Source organism: Giraffa tippelskirchi, chromosome 8 (genome assembly GCF_054371585.1).
Source record: "Giraffa tippelskirchi isolate mGirTip1 chromosome 8, T2T-mGirTip1v1.2.pri, whole genome shotgun sequence".
Lineage (NCBI taxonomy): Eukaryota > Metazoa > Chordata > Mammalia > Artiodactyla > Giraffidae > Giraffa > Giraffa tippelskirchi.
Window position 1 is genome coordinate 152,180,444 of NC_137282.1, and position 23,621 is coordinate 152,204,064.

Consider the following 23,621-nt stretch of genomic DNA (forward strand, 5'->3'; position numbering starts at 1 on the left):
AAAAAGCCACGAGAGCAGAGCTGTGAGGTGGAAAGAGACCCCCTGCTTCGACAGGGACCGCGAGTATGGAAACCTACGTGGAAGGTTCTTCAGAGTCATGGCCAGGGAAGCTCAGAGCTCGAAGTGAACGTGTGAGGACAGCTGAACAGAAAGAAACCATGTCCACAAAGAGCTTCTGTTTTGCACTGCTTGACCCAGAGGCAGCCTTGGAAACTTCTTCCACATCTCTATCCCCAAAGAATCTACAAAGAAGGAAGGAAGGACGCTGCAACATCCAGCTCTCCCACGGCTTCCCTGGCGGCTCCGTGGTTAAGAACCTGCCTACCAACACAGGAGACGTGGGTTCGATCCCTGGTTCAGGAGGCTCCCACAGGCCACAGAGCAACCATGTGCCACAACTATAGATCCTGTGCTCTAGAGCCCGGGAGCCGCAACTACTGAGCCTACTTGCCACAACTACTGAAGCCCAAATGCTCTAGAACCTGTGCTCTGCAACAAGAGAAGCCACCGCAACAAGAAGCCCGTGCAATATAAGCGTATCCCCTACTCATTGCAACTAGATAAAAGCTCACACAGCAATGAAGACTCAACACAGCCAGAAATAAATACAAATTATTTTTTTTTTAAAAATCCAGTTCTCCCCACACCAGACTCCAGGTGGGCTAGCCACCGGAGATGCTTTAAATGACAGTGAGCAAGGGGTGTCCTGACCGGGGCTGGCTCGTCCCGCCGCCTCTTCATAACCCCAGCTCCCTCTTCTCTCCTTCCTCCTCCCCACAGGCCTGGGGCCTTGTGGGTGTCTGAATAAGGCACCTATTAGGTGCCTATAGGTACCTAAGGAGTACCTATACTCCAGAACTTACCCCACCCTTGACTCCAACTCCATAATTCCTATTTGCTTAATTCTGCTCAGGGTGCTGGAGATCCAGAGCATGACACAAATTCACATTCAAGTGTGAATAAGCAACAGGTGTTCTCCCTACCTCAACGCTCACCCCCAACTCTTTCACTGTGAAATCAAGTTGCTCTCCTAGTCCCTGTGTTTTAGAGACAAAGAATTGAGGGACAGGTGGAGTGAACAGTGATGAATCACACCCCTCCCAGGCCGCTGGAAATGACAAGGAAACAGCCAAGCATAAAGGTAAGTTGCTGTTCTCATTTTATCTGAGTCAGTTCATCACCATCAATTCATCGCTCATTGCTGACCTGGGACATTTTTTATTCCCAGTGTTCAACACTTTTGTCCCACAAAAGTAGAGGAATGGGGTACGAGAGGATGAATTTACATTTTATCATTTTCTTGACAGTTTTTTCATCACTTGTACTATAGTGGCCAAAATACAAGCCAGCCATCTGGCACATGCTAATCCAACCAAAGTTCTGCACCTCACTTCAATTCTCGAGAAAGATATAATGTTTTTTTAGCTGACTCATTAAAAAAGACCCTGATGCTGGGAAAGATTGAAGGCAGGAGTAGGGGACAGCGGATGCTAATCCAACCAAAGTTCTGCACCTCACTTCAATTCTCGAGAAAGATGTAATTTTTTTTTAACTGACTCACTGGAAAAGACCCTGATGCTGGGAAAGATTAAAGGCAGAAGAAGGGGACAGCGGAGGATGAGATGGTTGGATGGCATCGGAACTGAGGATCCAAAACTAAGCAGAAGTGGGTAAAGCTGAGGGACAAGGAGAGAGTTCATGGCCATGTTCAAGTCTCTGATCCACTTACTCATGTCTACCCCCTAAGACTTCCTAATTATGTGAGCCCACAAATTTCCTTTTTTAGCATCTGCTAATTTGAAAGGAATTTCAGTCACCTGCAACTAAGAGAGACTTGACTAATAAGCTCAAAAATGATCTCGTTAAAAAGGACAGTGGAAATATTGATATCCACTGGATTCGTCTCTTCCCCCCAGTGTTATTTTTAAGGACAAGCAGTAAAATAAATTTTTGGATAAATGACTGAGGAAATGTTTGTACTCCTTAAGCACACAAAGGTTCTCTAAGGAACAGCAAAAATGGGTTTAGAAAACACTATCTTGAACTCAAGCCAGCATGCCTATCAAAGACTTTAGGATGTGCTGAAAGAACTGAGGGCTCCATCTCTTGAAGGCAGTTCTGCCTTCCCCAAGGTGTACCCGCCCCTGGACCACAGGGCAAACAGGACCAGGGTTCATGTTCCCTCCATTCACACCTCGGAAAGCCTGCTCTCCACCTGCAACCCGGGTCTTCCCTTGAAAGACACTGGGCATCAGCATATTAGTGAAGTCATCGCCTCATAACCTGAACCCCTGGGCTCCCACAGCTCTCTTAGCATTTACGATTTTATCGTGGTTTATTTCTATGTTTGTTTCACCAACTGGTCCTTAAAAAGCCTGAAGGAACAGAGGACTGGATAAAGAAGATGTGGTACATATATACAATGGAGTATTATTCAGCCATTAAAAAGAATGAAATAATGCCATGTGGGGCGCCATGGATGGACCTAGAGAATGTGATACTGAGTGAGGTAAGTCAGAAAAGGAGAACCATCACATGACATCCTTTATATGTGGAATCTAAAAAGAAATGATACAAATGAACTTACGAAACAGAAAGATTACAAAATAAACTTACGGGTGCTGCCAGGAAGAAATTAGGAAATTTGGGAAGGTCGAATACACATTGCTATATTCAAAATGGGTAGCCAACAAGGACCTACTGTACAGCACATGGAACTCTACTCAATGTTATATGCCAGCCTGGATAGGAGGGGAGTTTGGGGGAGAAGGGATACATGTATATGTATGGCTGAGTCTCTTCACTGTTCACCTGAAACTGCCACAACATTGTTAATCGGCTATCCTCCAATACAAAATAAAAATTTAAAGTTTGGGGGGAAAAAAGCTTGAAGGAAGATGCTTGTACATTCATTTCACCAATCACAGCACCTGGCACAAACTAGGCACTCAGTACAAGTCTGATGAATGGATGGGCAGCGTCTTCCTGACCTCCACAGTCTTCTAGGGTGATCCCCTGGCCCACGTGCCCAGGTTCCCTGGCGTGAGGCGCATCCCAACCCCTGCCTTCCCTCCTCCCTAGTTCAGCCTCGGGGTCCCTTCCTTCCCTACTCTGCCTGCTGTTTCCAAGGTGCAGCTCAGACGTTATGAGTCATGAAGAAATTGCCAAGAGATCAAAGATCCCCTTGGGATCACCTTCATTTTGATTTCACCATCACAGATGGGGAACTACAAAGTGTAAAAAACTTGCAAGATCTGGAAAGAGTTATCAGGCAGGAGTTACTGCATGTATGTGACTGTCAACTTGAAGCATGAGCTCACAGAGACACCTGCTGATACAAAGCACGCAAACACACACACACAGACATGCACACACACACAGACATGCACACACACACAAAAAAAAGATTACTGAAAATGTTATCAATGAGAAATGTGCTAGGAGTCACTTTTTATGTCTATATGCGACAGGAGTCGTATAACTCCACCAACCAAATCATTCTCCTTCCAACAGAGGTGAATGTTGTTAACATTTCATTTTTCCATGTCAAGGGTACCCCATTCAACATGCTTACTTTAGAAGCAGAACTCACTCAAGAATGTCAGAGAATTCTTGGAGATCTAAACTGTGCAGCAACAATATTCAGTCAAACGCCAGATCCCTAAGTTGTCTTGTCTCAAATATCTGAAGGCAGAGAAGGCTTATATCTGTCTGGCAAACATTTATCCCAGGTGTTTTTATAACCTCAGAAATAAACTAATTAGACTTAAATGAAAATCTCCAGTGAGTTTTTTGGCCTCTCACTATTTATCTAGACTGAATCCTAGCAGCAAAGTCAATGAATATAAACATCTGACCATCATTATTGCTTCCAGGGAAGTCTGAGGTTGGGGAGCAGTGCTTGTGTGAGTATTTTTTAGCAGGTGACAAAGAGCTATCTGTTTCTAGGGTAAAATAAGCCATTGTAAAGAACTTGATCAGGGCCCCAAAACGGGGAACCACTACCTCTCCACTTTCTCCTGAATCAAGTTTTCCCAGTGTCATGGAATGTTATGATGTGAGCTGAAAGTCATTTCTAAACAGGGCACCGATTCGTGAACGTAAATTTAAGACTAGCCAATGTTAGGCGTGAAAGTCAGAGTAAGAGAATTTTAGACTTGAAAAAGACTGAGTCATTTAGTTCAACCCACCCCTTTACTAGCAAAGAGGCTCAGAAAGATAAGATCTTCCAAAGTCACAGAGCCAGAGACAGAAGCAGGGGCTCCAGACTAGATGAAGAGTCAATGCTTTTCCCACTGTTTATACTGCTGCCCTGAAGACTGGGGTGCTTGCCTAATAATCCACCCATAAAAGTAAAGTCGCTCAGTCGTGTCCGACTCTTTGCGACCCCATGGACTGTAGCCCACCAGGGTCCTCCATTCATGGAATTTTCCAGGCGAGAGTACTGGAGTGGGTTGCCATTTCCTTCTCCAGGGGATCTTCCTGACCCAGGGATCAAACCCAAGTCTCCCGCATTGCGGGCAGATGCTTTACCATCTGAGTCACCAAGGAAGTTTTAACACATATAAGAACAATTGTGCCACATGTATTTAAAACAATATCATCAAGGACTTCCCTGGAGGTCTGATGGTTAGGACTTCCACTACACGGGCACTGGTTTGATTCCCTAGCTGGGGAACTAAGTTCCCACATGCCGTGGGGCGCAGCCAAAAATAAATAAATGACAACATCACTGGGTTTATCTCTAAAGAAGGACAACATTATAGCTGTTTTAATGGGCTCTACAGCCCTCCCTCGCCCTATCTCTCCACCAAGAAAAAACAAAACCCCGGGTAGTGAGGACAGATTACAACCCAATCTTTATCTCACCTTAAGGCACTCCTGAAGATTTAAGAAAAAGAGACATTCTGAAGTAAAATAAAAGATAGGATTAGCCTTATAAAATAATTATACTTCAATAAAAAAAATAATGAAATAAAATAGGATTATCATAACCTCCAGCATGGACGTACACACACCCACTCCAAAACATTTGTATTGAATTTGATCATGCACTTAGAACATTGAAAATCAACTGATATGGATTTACCCACATTTTTATAAACATTCACTATTGAACTTTGTATCATCAAACTGGTACAATAGTTCCTTGTGTAAATAAGCATGATTCTTAATTACAGTCTAGGGCGCCCTCTAGTGGTCCTATGTAAAAAACTTCTTCTAAGATAAGGCCCCCATCCTTCCTAGTGATAAATGGCTAGGACTTTTTGCCCTGGACAGTCTTGCTTTGGTCTTATTGTCCTGACATCTTATTAGGGCTTAACATCTGCCTGGGTAATTTCACTTTAATGAATCACTATTAGTAATAGAATTACATTAATAGTCGCATTAAAATCAGACATAATTGATTTAGTAGCCCTCCGCTTTGTGTTCCACGCTCCTTCCACGGGCCTGTCCAGCAGCAATGCACAGGCACACAGATGCCGTGAACTGAATGGTGCGCACCTCCAAAAGTCCATAGGCTGGAGCCCCAGTTCCCAGTGTGAGGTAACTAGGTTTAGACGGGGTCACGGGGGTGGAGCCCTCACGATGGAAACAGTGCCTTCACGAGAAAAGCGCCAGTCTGTCTCCGTGCGTCTCTCATTGCAAACACTGAGGACCTAACAAGATGACCATCAGCAAACCAAGGAGCAGGCACTTACCAGACACACTCTGCTGGCACCTTGACAGACTTCCCAGCCTCCACAGTTGTGAGAAATACACTTCTGTTGTTTAAGCCACCCAATCTACGGTACTTAGTAGCAGCTCGAGCTAAGACAAGCAGCGAACAGAGCTGTCATACTAACGTGGATAAATCTCCAAGATGCTCAGAGATGACCCAAACTCCCCAACCCTTGCCAAACACTATGGAACTAACACCTCCCTTTCAGGGCAGCATTTGCTCACAAAAGAAAATGTACTCAAACAGGAGCTGTCACGGTCAGCTAGACCCTCCAGCCTCTGCTGGTGGTGGGAGAACTCTGAAAACTGCCATGCTGTGCCCTGTGGTGTACAAGTTAGGTGTGCCAGGCCCATGCTGGGACCCACACAACTGCCAAGGCACAGCTGGTGGGGACAACGGGAAGGTGGGAAATTATGGGGAAGGGTATGTGAAATATTTGCAGGGAAAAAGAGACTGAACAAGCTGCATTAGAGCATGTAACCAATCTGGACACATGGAATTGGTCTTTTTTTTTTAGTTTTTTAATTGAAGTATAGTGGTTTGCAATGTTGTGTTAATTTCTGCTATACAAAGTGACTCAGTTATACACACATATACATTCTATTTTCATATTCTTTTCCATTATGGTTTACCCCAGGAGATTGGCTATAGTTCCCTGTGCTCATTTCTTGTATGATATATGTCTACAACTATTACTTACGTTTCTGTTTGGCGTTGCCTTTTTATTTTGGGAAAAAGCCCTTTAACAGCCATGAGCTCAAAAAATAGAAGTTTATATTTAGTAAAATAGTAAAAGTGCTGAACGTTCAACTCTCAAGTAAGTAAACAATGGTGTGAAATTGCACAAAATGTCATCATTTGCCACCTCCCACAGCCATGAAGGACAGTGATAACAATAATCGAGTGAAAACCCCAAAACACAAACCTGCTGAAGAAGCATTATAACAGACATCAAAAATTAGTAGCTGTTTTGAGAACCCTGTACTTGTAGTTTGATTTATCACGTGCAGCTGTAGAAGGTGCTTACATAACTTAGATCCAGTGATTGCTTTTCGAATTGACTTTGCCAATTTTTTATTTCAAATTTTTGTATTCATGCACAAAAAGGAAAGCAAAAGCCATGATGTGTTGGTAGTGAAAGCAGAAGAATTTTATAAACAGTTCGATGTTGCTAATTTTATCTTGGTATCATCAAGGCCTCATTTAGAAAGATGGGTTAATTCCAACAAGCGTTTAATTTTTTTTTTTTTTTATCTAATTCATGGAATCAAAGCTTTTGGAAAATTAGCCTATTTAAGATGAAACATCTGACATTACTGAGAATCTTCTTGTAAATTTAGTTTAAAAACTCAACAACTCAGGTTTGTAAACAAAACCTAGAACAACATTAGAGATTTGTAAATAATACATGTCAGCAAAAACATACTCTTATTTTACACTAAACTTCACTGGCTAAATATAGATGGTCATGCTTTCAGGTCTATAAATAAATAAATAAATAAAATTAAAATGCAAAAAAATTCAACATTAAAAGTATTTGTTTTTTAATCAAAACATATTATACTTTGATAATATAATTTTGGTGGACTATGGTGTCCATGGCAAAAACAACATTTCACTAAATTAAGATATCTAATTTAAAATTAAGATATGGAGCAGAAAAATAATTGGAATTGGCTAGAGTGTATATATAAAAGTAATAATTTCAAAAAAAGTAATAATTTCATGCAAAGAAGTTGAGTTATTTTACCAATTGAAATGGAAACCCTAACATGTCAAATTTACAAAATTTGAATATGTCAAGTGATTAAATTACAAAATTTTTGTAATAAAGCTGATGTTGAATTAAAAAAAAAAAACTTCAGCATGGCAGTACCAGACTTCTCTTTGCTTCTCGTCATCAACTGAAACTACTTAGAAGTCAATCTGTGTCCTATGTGTGATATTGAACTTTTCTGTAAATGAGTCCTCTAGATTCGGGGTGTACTTTGCTCAATATTGGTTAAAGTTTTAATCAAGAATCCAAGGAACACCGAAAACCTTCAGTTTTTTAAGCTTTTGGAGGATTACAATTATTGAAAACAAAACTTGCAAAAAGGGAAACAAATGGCACCTAATTAAACTTAAAAGCTTTGGCACAGCCAAGGAAATCATCAACAAAATGAAAACACAGCCTACCAAATGGGAGAGAATATTTGCAAATGACTGATAAGGGGTTAACATCCAAAATATATAAAAAGCTCATACAACTCAATATCAAAAAAAAAACCCTGATATGAAGATGAGCAGAAGACCTGATGTTTTTTCAAAGACGACATAAATGGCTAATAAGTACGTGAAAAGATGCTCAACATCATCAATCATCAGATAAATGTAAATAAAAACTGCAATGCAATATCACTTCACACCTGTCAAAACGGCCATCATCAAAAGACCACAAATAACAAATGCTGGCAAAGATGTGGAGAAAAGGGAACTCTTGTACACTGTTGGTGGGAGTGTAAAATTGATGCAGCCACTATGGAAAACAGCACAGAAGTTACTCAAGAAACTAAAAATAGAACTACCATATGATTCAGCTATCCCACTCCTAAGCATATATATATCTGAAGAAAATGAAAAAAATATTTCAAAAAGATACATACTGTTCAAATAAGACATTATAAAGGTTTTTTTTTTGCATTAATGTACACAGGTATTTATTTTTTTGGAAAGAATTTCATTTTCTAACGTGTTTAAATAGAACTTTCTGTGGGCCTATCCATAAAATAAAGCCAATTTTTCAGTCAATATATAATTCTGTAAAATATATATATAATATACCTGATCTTAGTATCCTTTTTCATTTTTGAAAGTGTACTGGTTTGAACAATAAACCACCCTAATAGCAGCTACCAATCAACCTGAATACTCACTGGAAGGACTGACGCTGAAGCTCCAATATTTTGGCCACCTGATGCGAAGAGCCCACTCACTGGAAAAGACCCTGAGGATGGGAAAGATTGAGGGCAGGAGAAGAAGAGGGCAGCAGAAGATGAGATGGTTCAGTGGCATCACCAATTCAATGGACATGAGTTTGAGCAAACTCCGGGAGACAGTGAAGGACAGGAAAGCCTGACGCTGCAGTCCATGGGGTCACAAAGAGTCGCACATGACTTAGCAACAGAACAACAACATTTACCAAGATCTTACTACTTATCAGGCATTGTGCTTGAATCACTTTATCAACACCCTGAAGGGTCAAAATTATCTTTGTTTTATTGGGGACAGGAAGTGGCAGTGAGGTTCTGCACCCAGGATGTCCCCTACCTTGGCCCGTATTCCCCGGTCACCACATTCCGCTGTCCCTCTCCTTGCATCTCAGGATACACTTCAACCCAACACAGACTGAACCCTGCAGTTAGTGATCTTGAATCTGGTTCCATCATGACCCCTGACCCCATTACCCACATGGCCAAGGCTATACACACTTTCAAGACAGCTGGCACAATTAGAAAGCCAAACTATAGCTGTGAAGCTAAGCAACTGACTGCCCCCAGTTGCACTTACCTCCTGTCTTTCAAGGAGCAGGTGCCTTTTGCATGTATCAATGGCAGTTCTGCAAAATCTTTTATTTTTGCATTCAACGGCATCCTAGAAGCTTAAGGGGCAGACCATCAGGAAGAGTTCACACCACTTAAGGGGCAGACCGTAATGAAGAGCTCTTACACTGATGTGAATTACATGCTTCTGGCCTCTAACCTTACCTTCACAAAAAATTACAAATTCTTTATAAGTCTCTGGCTATCCTACAATATAGTAGATGCTATGAAAAACAACAGTGAAAGTATACTGATAAGTTTAATTACTAAATTTAACACTTGATGTATATTCTGTTCTGTCTGAAAGTATCACCACTGAGAACTTCCCTGGTGGTCCAGAGGTTAAGACTCTGCACACTCAGTGCAGAGGGCAAAAGTTCTATCCTTGATCAGGGAACTAGAATCCCACATGCCGCATGGCATGGCAAAAAAAAAAAAATAGTAATAATTAAAAATAAAAATTCAAAAGGTCTTAAGATTGGAGGGAAGAACTAAAAAAAAAGTCACTATTGAGACTGGGAGCTCCTTAAAATGTGATGGTGCTTAACCTAGGTACTTAGTTTTCTGATGCTTTTATTGTATTATATTTTCCTTGTTTCAATCATGTTTTATATGTTGAAAAGCTTTCCCTTTAAAAAAGAAAAATAACAAAGACAGTACGGAGTAGACGATTAACAATATGTGCTACCAGATAATGAAAATATATCAAGTACCTGGTAAAGTATATTAAGCCAGGAGTGTTTTTATCTCCCTGGGATAACAGACGAAAATGTTGTCTGAAGGTAAGAGGTTTGTTTTAGATTAGGTATTGTAGCTCAGTTGGTAAAGAACCTGCCTGCAGTGCAGGAGAGCCAGGTTCGATCCCTGGGTTGGGAAGATCTCCTGGAGAAGAAAATGGCAACCCACTCCAGTATCCTTGCCTGGAAAATCTCATGGACAGAGGAGCCTGGTGGGCTGCAGTCCATGGAGTCACAAAGAGTTGGGCATGATTGAGCGACTAACACTTACTTACTTACTTATCCTCCAAACCTAGGATTTGATTTGATTTAAGACAAAGATTTGATTGCAAATAGTTTATTAAGAAGGTATAGGGATTACTGGTAGGGGGAATAGCAGGTAAGGAAGGATAATTAATGAAGGGTGTGTTGTTAAGCCATCACTAGGACTTAAGTCCACCAGGGAACTTTGAGACAAACAAGCCTTGGAATTGTCCCGCCCAAGGGGTGAAGGAGCTGGAGTAATTACACCCTAACTCCCATCAACCATAGATTAAGAGCATTCTGGTGGTTGGTGTTAATTCACGGTTGGAACTCTGAAGCCAATGAAATGATAAAGGAAATGGGCAGGCCACCCACAGTACCTGCTACACACTTTCAGGGGTACTATACATTCTTATATCAAGTAATTATGCAAATACTAACATGCTAACTGCCTGCCCCCTCCCCTCACCAAAATAAAGAGTCAAAACCTAGCAGTGACAGTTTCTTAAGTAATTATAGCCAAGGAAAATAGTTCTAAATTTAAACAACAAACAAAAAACACCTAGAATGTCAAACAATTTAATGTTGTACAGAAAGGACAGAAATAAGGATTTAATTTATACTTCGATTAAGCTTTGGGATGCAAAATATTTTAAGAAAATCCATGAAATTGGCCCTACCAAAATATAACAAGGATTTCTCAGTCCAATCAGACCCCAAAACAGTGTCAGTGAATCATTCATGGATTGAGCTGGAGGTGAACAGAAACACGATTCAACTGTGTATTTCAACACTTAAAGAAGAGAAGGACTTGCTCATGGCCCCCTAATCAATACAAATATTCTCCTTTTTAAAGAGAAAAATCAAGGTTTTCATTTATGTTTTTGCTTGTTGGTTGGCTGGTAATTTACAGACTATGCAACAGTGCTATTCTCCAATATATGTATGTTGCAACAGTACTATGTATACACATTGTTCTTGTTTAGTCACTAAGTCGTAACTGACTCTTTGCGACTCTGACTCCGTGGACTGTAGCCCACCAGGCTCATCTGTCCAGTGATTTCCTAGGCAAGAATACCGGAGTGGGTTGCCAGTTCCTTCTCCAGAGGATCTTCCTGAGCCGTGGATCGAACCCGCATCTCTTGATCGCAGGTGGATTCTTTATCACTGAACCACCAGGGAAGCCCTGTGTATACATGAACATTGGATATTAAGAGAACAGGAGTGCTGCACAGGACATGTGGCACTGCTTTTGCCATATATACATGGCAGGAGAGAGTGGAATTTGCTGTTTGTTTTGGAAACTGACTGATGCTCCTTGAGTCCTCAAAGCCCTCCACATCTATGGCTGCCCCCAAGTTCAGGCAGATGAGGTTCTGAGAGCTGCTCAGAGGAACGCAGTTTTCTCCAGATATCAGATGGCAAGCCTACAATCTGTTGAAGAATTTCTCACCTAGTTTTCACCTCTGCTTATCACTCACCAATTTTACATCTATACCCCCCACTCTGAAAAATGACAAGCATTCCCTTTGTCACATCCTGGGTGGATCTTAAAACGTATTGGAAATAGCACAGGCAGCTGTTAGCTTCTCCAAATACAACATCCAAGGCATTGAAATGCCCAGTCTGCAATGCTGGCAGCTAAAGACAAGAATAACAGTTTTGTTTTGTTTTTTAACCAAAGATAAATGCCACCGGGTTACGCCTGAAAAAGGCAGGATCAGCCTGACTCCTTGGAACAGAAAAGAACAGCACCAAGGTCAACGTGAGGAAAAGGCTCCTGGGAAGGATGCAAAGACCCAATTAATTGAAGGCCTTTCAAGAGGAAAGGAACTTGGTTTTAAATTTTGAAAAGAAAAATATTGATCTCAACTACTATTTAAAACTGGAAAGTAGATTTTGTGCTGTGCTCAGTCACTTCAGTCGTGTCTGACTTTTTGCAACCCCATGGACTGTAGCCTTCCAGGCCCCTCTGTCCATGGAATTAGCCAGGCAAGAATACTGGAGTGGGTTGCCATTCCCTTCTCCAGGGGGTCTTCCCAAAGCAGGGATCAAACCTGTGTCTCCTGCATTGCAGGCAGATTCTTTACTGCTGAGCCAGTGGGGAAGCCAGTAGATTTTAAGTATGTCGAACAAAAAGTCAGTTCTGAGTTCCTGTGGGTTATGGGATTTTAGTGATCTTTATTACTTCCTTACACACTTAAGTATTGTCACATACTTTTTTGACATGGATATAAACTTTCATAATCAAATTATCAAAGCTACATAGACTTTGAAAAAAAGTGTGTGTGTTAAGTCACTTCGGTTGGGTCCGACTCTGTGGACTACAGCCTGCCAAGGCTCTGTTGTTCATGGGTTTCCCCAGGCAAGAATACTGGAGTGGGTTGCCATTTCCTTCTCCAGGAGATCTTCCCAACCCAGGGATCCAACCCGCCTCTCTTAGGTCTCCTGCATTAGCAGGTGGGTTCTTTACTGCTAGCGCCACCTAGGAAGCCCTTGGAAAAAATGAGGGAAAGACAAAATAAAGATACAGGAAGAAAAGAGAGAAAATGGAAGAAAAGGATCTGAGCTTCTTATTCATTTATTCATTCGACAAAGAATTCTTTAGTTGGACATCTTGCAAGGATATAATAACTACAGGCTGTGGTGGTTAAGGAAACCAATGCAGGGCTCAGCCAGGGGCAGAGATTGCTATGCGTAGAGTGGTCAGAGGAAGCCTGTCTGAAGAAATACTTCAGCTAAGCTCCCCCAAAATCAAAGCTAACCCTGAGAAGAACGGTGGGGAGACAGCACATGATAATACCTTGATGCAGGAAAACCCTGATGCAGGAAAACCTTGATGACTGCAAACTAGCCAGCGTGGCTGGAATTCAAAAAGAGGCCGAGTGGACGGGAGGTGGATTCATTCAGGCATCTGAAAGCCCACTTAAGGAATTCCTATTTTAATCTCAATACAATGAAAGCCATTAGAGGATCTTAAGCAGAAAAGAGAAGTCCTCCGAGCTGATCTTCCTCATTCCCCAGTGGATTGCACAGGGGAGACAGGTTAGGAAGACGGGGGTTGTAGTGACGCATCCTGCCACTTCCACCCCGGCGCTTGCCGATACCAAAATTCCTGCAGCCTTAGATCCGACCCACCTGGCAACACTGTCCCCAAAAGTCTAATCATTCTAATCACTCCGCTCCCTGAGTGTCTGCTCCCTGCAGTCTTCACCCCAAATCCGTGAGCCCATCCAAATTAATGCCCCCACTTCCTGCAGCTCCTGCCGTACAGCCCCCATCTACCTCTTGCTCTGCAGCTTCTGCACACCTCTGGGAGGATGAAGGCCAATTCCCCCATAAGTATCATCTCCTTTATTCCTCCAACTCACCTTTCGTTCAAACTCATGCCACATCTGTGATCCCAGTACTAGTTGGCAGCATCTTATTTCATGGAATGGTAAAATGCCCTGGGGTCGAAAAGCACTTTACAGATATTCTGGTTCAACCTCCAGGGTTTCATGGTGAGGAAACAGGCCCGGCATGATTAGACTTTTCCAAGCCCCAAAGATTAGGACTTATGACTTCCTACTTTGATAGTTCCTTGCAGGATTTTAAAGCAATTTTTTTTAAAAAGAACACTTGCAAAATGCTTCACGTTTTACAAAACACTTCTACACAGTCCAACTTGCAGAATCACCACAGCCCCCAGATACAAGATATAAACTGAAGCTGAGAATGACAAATTCCTAACAGGACTAAGCCAGGCTTGGACCCACGGTCTTCTGGCTCCATGTACAGCACAAACTATGAAAACGTCCCTATTGTTTTAGACGAAGCTAGTTCAGGGGCATTAAAGTTAGAGGTTTCCTATTTCTGGTCATTATTTTTGATTAATTGTACCTTTGTGTTTTGGTTTTACATTCCTTCTGAAGGGCAGATTTTTTTTTAAACTGTACTTAGGGAGGGACTTTGTCCAATACTGGGATTTTACTGGAATGAGGGTGAGGGCTTCTAAGCAGGAAAGAAAACTTAAAGCAAATGAAGAAAAATATGCAAACTTTACCAAGTTTATGATTTGACTTAAAGCTGGATGTGGACACAGATTCAATCAATACAACAAATAACCACTGTCAGAAGACCTTCTCTAAAACTGGTTGTTAGGGGTAAAAATGAACACAGCACAATTCCAACAGAGTGAAAGCACAGGAATGGTTTCATGAGTTCATTATGAAAAGATCTGAGCTATATACAAACTGGATTATCTGTATTATATTTGGGGGGGTATATTTAAGGTTTAGAGTTTCAAACCCAATATCAAAAAGATTCTAAGTGATAAAAAAAAAAAAAAAGCCTTGGTTGCTTTGCAGGATGTGGAAGAGATTACTGCTCTGGAGTAAATATATTTTGGAATGTACTGCATCCTCATGCTTCAGTTAGTTCTATTCTTGTTCTGAAAGTGGAAAGGGGTCAGGGGCCCCGCATAGCTGACACTTAGCAACAGCAGCTGATGCAAACTGTGGACCCAACGCTCACCCAGGAGACATGGCTCACTCTTGCCCTCAGAGTCCAACAGAAATCGGTAAACAGAACATTTATGCAAGAATTATGGCTTGCCTGCTCTTTAATTTGCTTTTACTTTGATGAGTTCCAACTCCACCCCACCACCCCCCCCCCACCGCCAATATCAAACCCACTATTGTCAATAATCCCTTAGGGCATGTAGGTACAGTTATTTAAGTATGCTGCAAAATCTCTCAAGTGTGAATGCAAAAAAATCTGTACTTACCTCAGATACTAAGTACCCTAAGAATACAGCTCATCCCCTCTGTGAATAGTTGCTAAGATAAGAGAAATCTTGTGTGTGCTCAGTCGCTCAGTTGAGTACGACTCTTTGCGGCACCATGGACTAGCCCGCAAGGCTCCTCTGCCGATGGAATTTTCCAGGCAAGAAGACTGGAGTGGATTGCCATTTCCTCCTCCAGGGAATCTTCCCAACCAGGGATCGAACCTGCGTCTCTTGCATCTCCTGCATTGGCAGGCAGATTCTTGACCACTGCACCACCTAGGAAGCCCAGAAGTCGTATGGGTCTATTAACTTAAAGTCCAGAGTCATATATTTATTAGGGTTTGCTCAATAACATCCATTGAACTTGGAGAAATGGCTATAATCGAGCAAATGACACCACTTGTTTGTAGAAGGCTAAGAGAGAATGTCTAAAATAGCAAGTGTTCCACTGAAAATAATCACACAAAATGCCAAAATGCACATCTCTCACACCATCAAATCTGAACACATTCAGGACGGCCTCAGTGTCAATTGCATTCCATCCGGTTTACAGTCCTCACCAATTAAGCCACCCAAGTTGTGACATGTGGATTCTGGCTTAGCTCAGTTGAGTGCTGGGGGCAGAAAGGAGTCAGTAAGTATCTCACTCCACATACCTCTCATACCTATGGAGAGACCCCATGACTGTGGTTCACAAATACACAGAAAGCTTTCAGTGCATTACCTCAGCCTTGGGGGCGTAAGCATTCCTCAGGGTTAAGTGAATCTGTAGGCATTGAATCCTTTTTTCTAACACTGCTGTCTATTGCAAGCAGCCAATGTTTAAGACCAGATAAGATGAAGAGCTGAAGATGATAAGACTGTACCACTAAGATCACTCTTTTCAAGCTCTTCAAAGTACTTACTGGTGCTTTTGTACAAGGGACTTTAAGCTCAATAAGAATTCCTGTGACTGAGTAATGTCTGTATCGTGTTTAGTTATTTTTCTTTCTTTGGGTAAATGCGCCAAAACTATCGTTATATTTAAGATTCGGTTGAAAGCAGAGAATGAAAATAATGTTTTAGGAATACAAAGTAAGTAACAGTTGTCCAAATGTCACACTCTGCTTTCCCAAAAATTGAGTGTTATTACATAAAGAGCATTTTATTTGCCTTTGAATCTGTGCAATTCAGTAGGCTTATATTTTCAGGCAGTTTTTGATTCTCAGAAGTGTATTTTACAAACAACAAGAGTGACAATCATTATGAGTAACTTTCTCCACCATTAATAGCTCCCTAAAGTAAAAAATATTATGCTCTAATACCAACTATATGAAACTGAAATATGAAAAAATAAGAAGAGTACAAATTGAACAATCCAGAGCACTGTCTGTTTTTTGTTGTTTAGTTGCTGTCGTATATGACTCTTTGTAACCCTATGTACCGTAGCTCACCAGGCTCCTCTGTCCGTGGGATTTCCCAAGCAAGAAAACTGGATTGTCTACATAAAAGCAAACAAGTGAATTATGATTTCATAGATCACTTAGTCCCCTTACCGACAAGGATGCCAATGATACTAATATAACTTAGATGTGCCTTCGGCCAGGGTCTGTGGCTTCATGGTTCTGTAGTGAGCTTACTCTGGGCTCTGAGAAAAGTCGGCCAATAGCCAGCGCAAGAAACCTGTGACACTGATTCCACCATTAAGGCACATGACAACTGATCCTGAAAGCTTTGTCGCTTGATCCTTTCATCCAAACTGATAGCAAACAAAATATTTTGAAGATCTGATAGCTGAACTTTAAATGTTGCTACTGTTGTACTGATACCTTCATCAAAAGGGAGCCTGCCAATTCCCAGAGTTATGACTCACTCAGTAAAGAATCTGCCTGCAACGTGGGAGACAGGGTGCAATCCCAGGCAGATCCCCTGGAGAAGTGAATGGCTACCCACTCCAGTATTCTTGCCTGGAGAATTCTATGGACAGAAGAGCCTGGCGGGCTACAGTCCATGGGATCACAAAGATCCGGACACGACTGAGTGACTAACACTAGAACTCGAGAGGAATAAAGTAAATTTAAAGTTGACTAATCTTGGGCTTCTCTGGTAGCTCAGATGGTAAAGAATTCACCTGCAATGCGGGAAATCTGGGTTTGATCCCTGGGTTGGGAAGATCCCCTGGAAGAGGGCATGGGAACCCCCTCCAGGATTCTTGCCTGGAGAATCCCCATGGACAGAGGAGCCAGGCAGGTCACAAAGAGTCGGACACAACTGAGCAACTAAGCGCACAATCTTGAGAGAAAGTTAAAGATTTTGGCATCCACATCTCTTTTTAAAAAATGGGAAGAGTAAAAACAAAACAAGTTGAACAAAACCGACACAATTCCACTACATCCCTGGGAAACTTTGTGAATGCCAAAGAAAAAAGCTCTTAAGTAAAGGCAAAATATACTTACTCATCAGAAAAATCTGGTCAAATATATACTTTTAAAATCATGGATAGCACTAACAAAAGAACTCTGAAAGTCCAGTATATCATGTTCTGGGGAAAAGTCTGGGATGATTTAAGGATCATTTATTCCTTGAATTGTCAGACCAAAATATACTTAAGCTTGGTTCTTATATTTTAAAGTTGTGTCTAAGATCCCTAACCCAAAATAGCTACCAGCATGTGACTCTGATTTCCTGGAATTACAGATCAACAGTGCTAGAAAGATATTCAAGATGATTTGTTTCCACACCTATTTATAGATACGGTCGTAAGACCCAGACAGGATGGAAGTCATGCAGTGGCAACATGAAAAGTAGGACCCAGAGTCCTTGACTCTTACTTGATTGGGTCTTACTAGTGATTTAAAATAGTAGTTCAAAAAATTTTGAGGTTGGTTGCAGCAGTCACTCCAGACATAGTTTGCTACCATAGGTGATAAAAAATAACCAAAGGGGAAGATCAGAATAATGATACCGGGGGGCTTCCCTGTGGCTCAGTGGTAAAGAGCCCACCTGTCAATACCGGAGACCCGAGTTGGATACCTGATCTGGAAAGATCCCACATGCTGCAGAACAACTAAGCCTGGGCACCACAACTCCTCAGCCTGCGCTCTAGAGCTGGGGAGCTGCAACTGCTGAGACCACAGTGCCGCAACTCCTGAAAGCCCACAAGCCCTAGATCCTGTGCTCCGAAACAAGAGAAATCACCACAGTGAGAAGCCCGCACACCACAACTAGAGAAAAGCTCATGCAGCAATGCAGACCCAATACAGCCAAAAATAAATAAATAAAAAGATAATGATACAGAAACATTTCCACTTCCCCCATCCAAAAAAAAAGATACCCACCAAAAGCAAAAAAAAAAAATCTTATTATTCTTTTTGCTCTAAATTGTCAAATGTGATGCCTAAATTCATTTCCCTTTAAACTTGTAGACTAAATTGGAAGCATTTTCTTCCTTAAAGGAAAACAAGTTGACAACCTGATTTTAAAAGTAAGCCCTAAAAACAAAAAAAAGAAGAAAAAATAAATAAATAAATAAAGGAAAGGAAAGTCGCTCAGTAGTGTCCGACTCTTTGCGACCCCGTGGACTGTAGCCTGCCAGGCTCCTCCGTCCATGGGATTCTCCAGGCAAGAACACTGGAGTGGTTTGCCACTTCCTTCTCCAGGGGATCTTCCCGACCCAGGGATCGAACCCAGGTCTCCCACATTGGAGGCAGACGCTTTAACCTCTGAGCCACCAGGGAAGTCCAAATAAATAAAAGTAAGCCCTAAATCTTAGTGACCTCAACAGGGTTTTCTCACTCATGCTAAATGGCCATTCTGGCTCAGCAGGGGGCGCTGTCCATCATTCTCTTTCAGGCCAATGGAGTGGCTAGGTTCCCAGGGGGTCTCTTACTGTGAATTAAACATCACCTCTCAAAAGTGACACACAATTCCATTAGCAAATCATCAAACTGGTCACATGATCCCATCAAACCACACAGGAGTCAGAAAACGCAATACTGAAAGCAGAAAACCAGAAATATTTGAAGAACAGCATTACCGCAACACGCTGTATTTCTGAAACATGAATAACTGGATATTGACCTTCTCCGATTGAACACTCAAGGTTATTAAGTACCTAGTTGTTGGCTTTTACATCACAAGCAGAAGGTAGCTAAAAAGAATGCCATCAAGAATCAAGCACCTTCAGCAAAAACCTTGATTCAATCACTAGATAACTAATGGTCACTAGTTGCACTGGCCACGCTAAAATCAAGATATATTCTCTTGAAAGTGTAATATGCAAATATAGAAGCCTTTACTTCATACACAAATGGTGAATACTTGGCTATTGGTTTGGGTTTTTTGTTGGTTTTTTTTTTGCTTTGCTTTGTTTTGCTTTTTCCAAGTAGTCACGTAAGTGGAAAATCTCAGTTTGCTCAAGGAATTATGGCATGTAGCTTGCAAAGGGCTTGCTCCAAAGAATCCTATGCCACAGCTAGGAAAATTTTCTCTAACCAAAGCAAAAGTTTTCTGTTCATTCCGTACATGAGTACACTTTACTACTATGTTTAAGTGCACAATCTTTTTGTTCTCTATTTCTCTCTGCTTCTACGTGTCCCTTTTCTTATAGTGTTGAAAGAATTCTAAGTTCTACAAGGCATTATGTAGCATTATACTTTTTCTTACAGGGGTCAGTTCATGACATTTTACTTGAATCAAGGTCATTTTCTTTGACCAGCTGAAGAAATATGGACACTGATATTGACTTCTGATTATTAAGAATACTCTTAACAGGAAAAAAATTTACCTTACGTATTATGGAAAGAACAGTAGAGGTTCCTCTTTGAGAAAGGAAAATGTAAATTTAGACATAGAACTCTCTTTAAAAACTGAATCTGTTTTTGCAAACTATTACATATAGGGTGGATAAACAACAAGGTTCTACTGTATAACACAGGGAATTATATTCAATATCCTCTGATAAATCATAATGGAAAGAATATGAAAAAAGAATGCACGTATAACTGAGTCACTTTGCTGTACAGCGGAAATTAAACACAGTGTAAATCAACTATACTTCAATAAATTTTTTTTAAATGGAAAAAAAAGTGAATCTGTTTTAATAAAAGGTAGGTTATAAAGCAAGTCACTTAAACCCAAAATACTTTGTTATTAAATATCTCAATCAGTGTTGTTACAGAAGCTAAATTTGGGGCCTAGTGAATGAAAAGAGAAGCTTAGTTAGCTTTTGATCAACTAAGGTGGATGATTTCAACTAAGCTTAAAATTAACTGTGCACTATTTGTTGTTACTGTTCAGTGGCTAACTCATGTCCAGCTCTCTGTGGCCCCATGGACCACAGCCTCCCCTGTCCTCCAGCATCTCCCAGGGTTTGCTTAAATTCATGTCCATTGAGTCGGTGATGCTATCTAACCATCTCATTATCTGCCACCCCCTTTTCCTTTTGCCCTCAATCTTGCTCAGCATCAGGGGCTTTCCCAATGAGTTGGCTCTTCACATCAGGTGGCCAAAGTACTGGAGCTTCAGCATCAGTCCTTCCAACGAATATTCAGGATTGATTTCCTTTAGGATTGACTGGTTTGAACTCCTGGCAGCCCAAGGGACTCTCAAGAGTCTTCTTCAGCACCACAATTCGAAAGCAGTGCACTATTCTCTTCCACAAATAATACAATCCTCCAGGGGAAAAAAAGACCCTCTTGCTTTCCAGTTGTCTCCAGGAGCCTGCTTTACTCATCTGAAAAAAGGTAACTTTTATATTTGCATAAACCTCAGAATTTGTGAACTCATGCTTCAAAGTCATTAAAGACAACCACATGGGAGGTGAAGTTAAGTCACAAACTATACATGCTGTTGTTCATCACTTCAGATATATACGCAACACGAGTAAAATCAGCTTGCAAGGTTAAAAAATTTTCCTGCCTAGAATTCAACCTTGGTCCCATCTGCACTGTACAAACTTCAGTGTGGCTTCCGGCACACTGGACCCAGTAGCTCTGTCTGCTTCCTCTCTGCTGCAGCTGTTTGCAACTAACTTGAATTATTACCATTAAAGAGCTTCTCCGAATTTCTGAACCCCAAACACAGTACAGAGCATTGTTCATTCAGATACATTACAGAAAAACAGAGATTTGTTTTAAAAATAAAGATCTGGGCTTCCCAGGTGGTCCAGTGGCTAAGGCTCCTCACTCCCAATGCAGGGGGCCTGAGTTCAATGCCTGGTCAGGGAACTAGATCCCACATGCCTCAACTAAGACGTGATGCAGTCAAATAAATAATAAATAAATAAATATAAAAAAATAAATAAATAAAAAAATAAAAATAAAGATCTACCTAAAGCCCCGAGTCATTAAGTCAGAAACGAAATTGCAAGTTGACTGTAGTGAAATGCGAGCCCAGAACTGGAGAAACAGACTCATTAAGGCTCAAATTTTCTAACTGCCAATGTTAACCAAGGCAATCTTAAATTAGAAGCACTTTTCTCCCTCCAAGGAAACTCTTTCATCTACACAATTAAGGGGTTAGACAAGAGAAATGATTCTTCACCAGAAGAGTACATGAGATTACCTCAGAAACAGTTCCAAACACGCACACATCCGCCCACACCTCAGACCTACTTAATCAGAAGGTGACATGTCTGTTTTGAAAACCTTGCACAAAAGGATTCTGATCTACATCTTTAGTTTGTAAATTCTAAATCTCTGAAGTTCTTTCCAGCTCTAGGTGCTACATCAATCAATGGAGCCAATGAGAAGAGAGTTCTATAGCGTTGAATCAATAAGGCTCTGCAAGCAATAATGATTTGCTGATTACATGGTGAGACTGTAGTGAAAGAAGAGAGGCACCTGGCTTCCACTCGTGGTTCAGTTGTTGAAAAGGTTTTACTGCTAGATTTTCATGTCACAGATACTCTTGCATAGAGAAACGGAGCAGGCTTTGGCCCAAGTTCAAATTTTCATTCCTTCATTAGTAGCCGGGTAACTAAATCTCAACTAGTTACTGCACTTAAGCATTTTTTGAGCTTCAGTTTTGTCTCTGCACAGTGCCTCATACAGAGGTGTGTGTGTGTGTGTGTGTGTGTGTGTAAGTAACTCAGTCGTGTACAACTCTTTGCGACCCCAGGGACTATAGCCTGCCAGGCTCCTCTGTCCATGGAATTCTCCAGGCAAGAATACTGGAGTGGGTAGCCACTCCCTTCTCCAGGGAATCTTCCCAACCCAGGGATTGAACCCAGGTTTCCTGCATTGCAGGTGGATTCTTTACCAGCTGAGCTAAGGGAAGTTATTATATAGCAACTCTTACCAGCCTTTCACTAGACTTCTCAGATACAACAAATTTGACTTGCTTTCACTCTCATTTTCTTTCATCTCCATATTTTAAGGGAGATGGTAAAAACAAAACCAACCAGCTGCATGTGAAGAAGGTATACATACTTGATAAATACTTTTGTAACCATAATACCATATACAAGTTCCAATGTTAATAATGCATATCCCATTTGTTTTCATATATGGATTTCACTTTAGTAAATCATATAATGAGGCTTTTTATTTCTCATAACCTCCCTAATATGTTCTCAGGACAGTTGTGGGTGGAATTATAGTTAAAAAAGCATGGATTAGGCTTTATATTTTTATTTTTCCAATAACATGAGAAAATAATGAAAATGAACAGCAAAGGTGCAACTTTCTAAAATGAGCAAATTTTAATATCGGGTGCTATCTAAGCATAACAGAATAACTAAAGACAGCATGGAGAATACTGCAGCCCAGAAATTTCTAACATTTTATAAGATTTGCCCATTTAGGCTTGGTTGACTTGGGGGATGTTCAGTTAGATTCCTGTTATCACCTGACATATGGTGCCAGACATCTATTTTTTTAATTAAAAGAAATGATAAATTTTGCAATATCCTTCAACACTGTGGGTACATGAAACCAGGGTGGACAGTTTTTTTCACTGCCAAGAGAGGGTGTGGTCCCAGAGTTTCCACTGAAGGCATCTTCAGGAACGTAACATTTCTGTTGTGTCTGGGTTGACTTCTGCCATATCCTAGCAATGAAGATGGAGCTCACTCAATGCCTGTTGCCTAAATCTGAGCTCCCTAGTCTAGCCACAGATTCCACAATTTCCCTCTTTCAACTTATCATTTCAAATCCTGATTCTGACATGCATCAAGTGAAAAAAAAAAAGGTAATATTAAACAAGAAAAAAACCATACGTATCAATTTAGTTTACTACTCTGTTAGTAGTTTCTATTTTTACCCGTTTCAAAAAGCTCTATGCTTTTGCATGCTTTATGCATTTGAGTCATTTTGATAAATGCCCGTATTTTAGACTTTCGAACTATAGTAACAGTAAACTCATAAATGAAAATGTTAACCTGAATTATTCCAGTAAGTTTGTCGCTTTGTATTCACTAAGCAATTGAGTTAAATAATAGTAATTAGTTCAACCAAATTAACACTATTATGATTAGGTAATTTGCTCATGGTTATTCAACAAGCCAGGAATAATACCTAAGAATAAAGTATAAAACCTAGAACTAAATTTAGCAAGAAGTATACAGTACCGATTTTTTTTTAATTTTTTTA

At 40.9% G+C, this 23,621-nt stretch overlaps 1 protein-coding gene across 4 annotated transcripts in view; it reads right to left on the bottom strand.

The window, feature by feature from the left end:
* Positions 1 to 23,621, bottom strand: part of RNF144B (ring finger protein 144B) — a 141,470-nt gene that overhangs the window by 107,053 nt on the left and 10,796 nt on the right. Inside the window, exon 2 of one of the 4 annotated variants that reach the window (XM_081518081.1) lies at positions 15,052 to 15,327. The exons of the other annotated variants lie outside the window; for them this stretch is intronic. The gene's annotated coding sequence lies outside the window, so the exon portion shown is untranslated. The remainder of the gene's footprint in view (positions 1 to 15,051; positions 15,328 to 23,621) is intronic. 4 annotated transcript variants of the gene reach the window in all.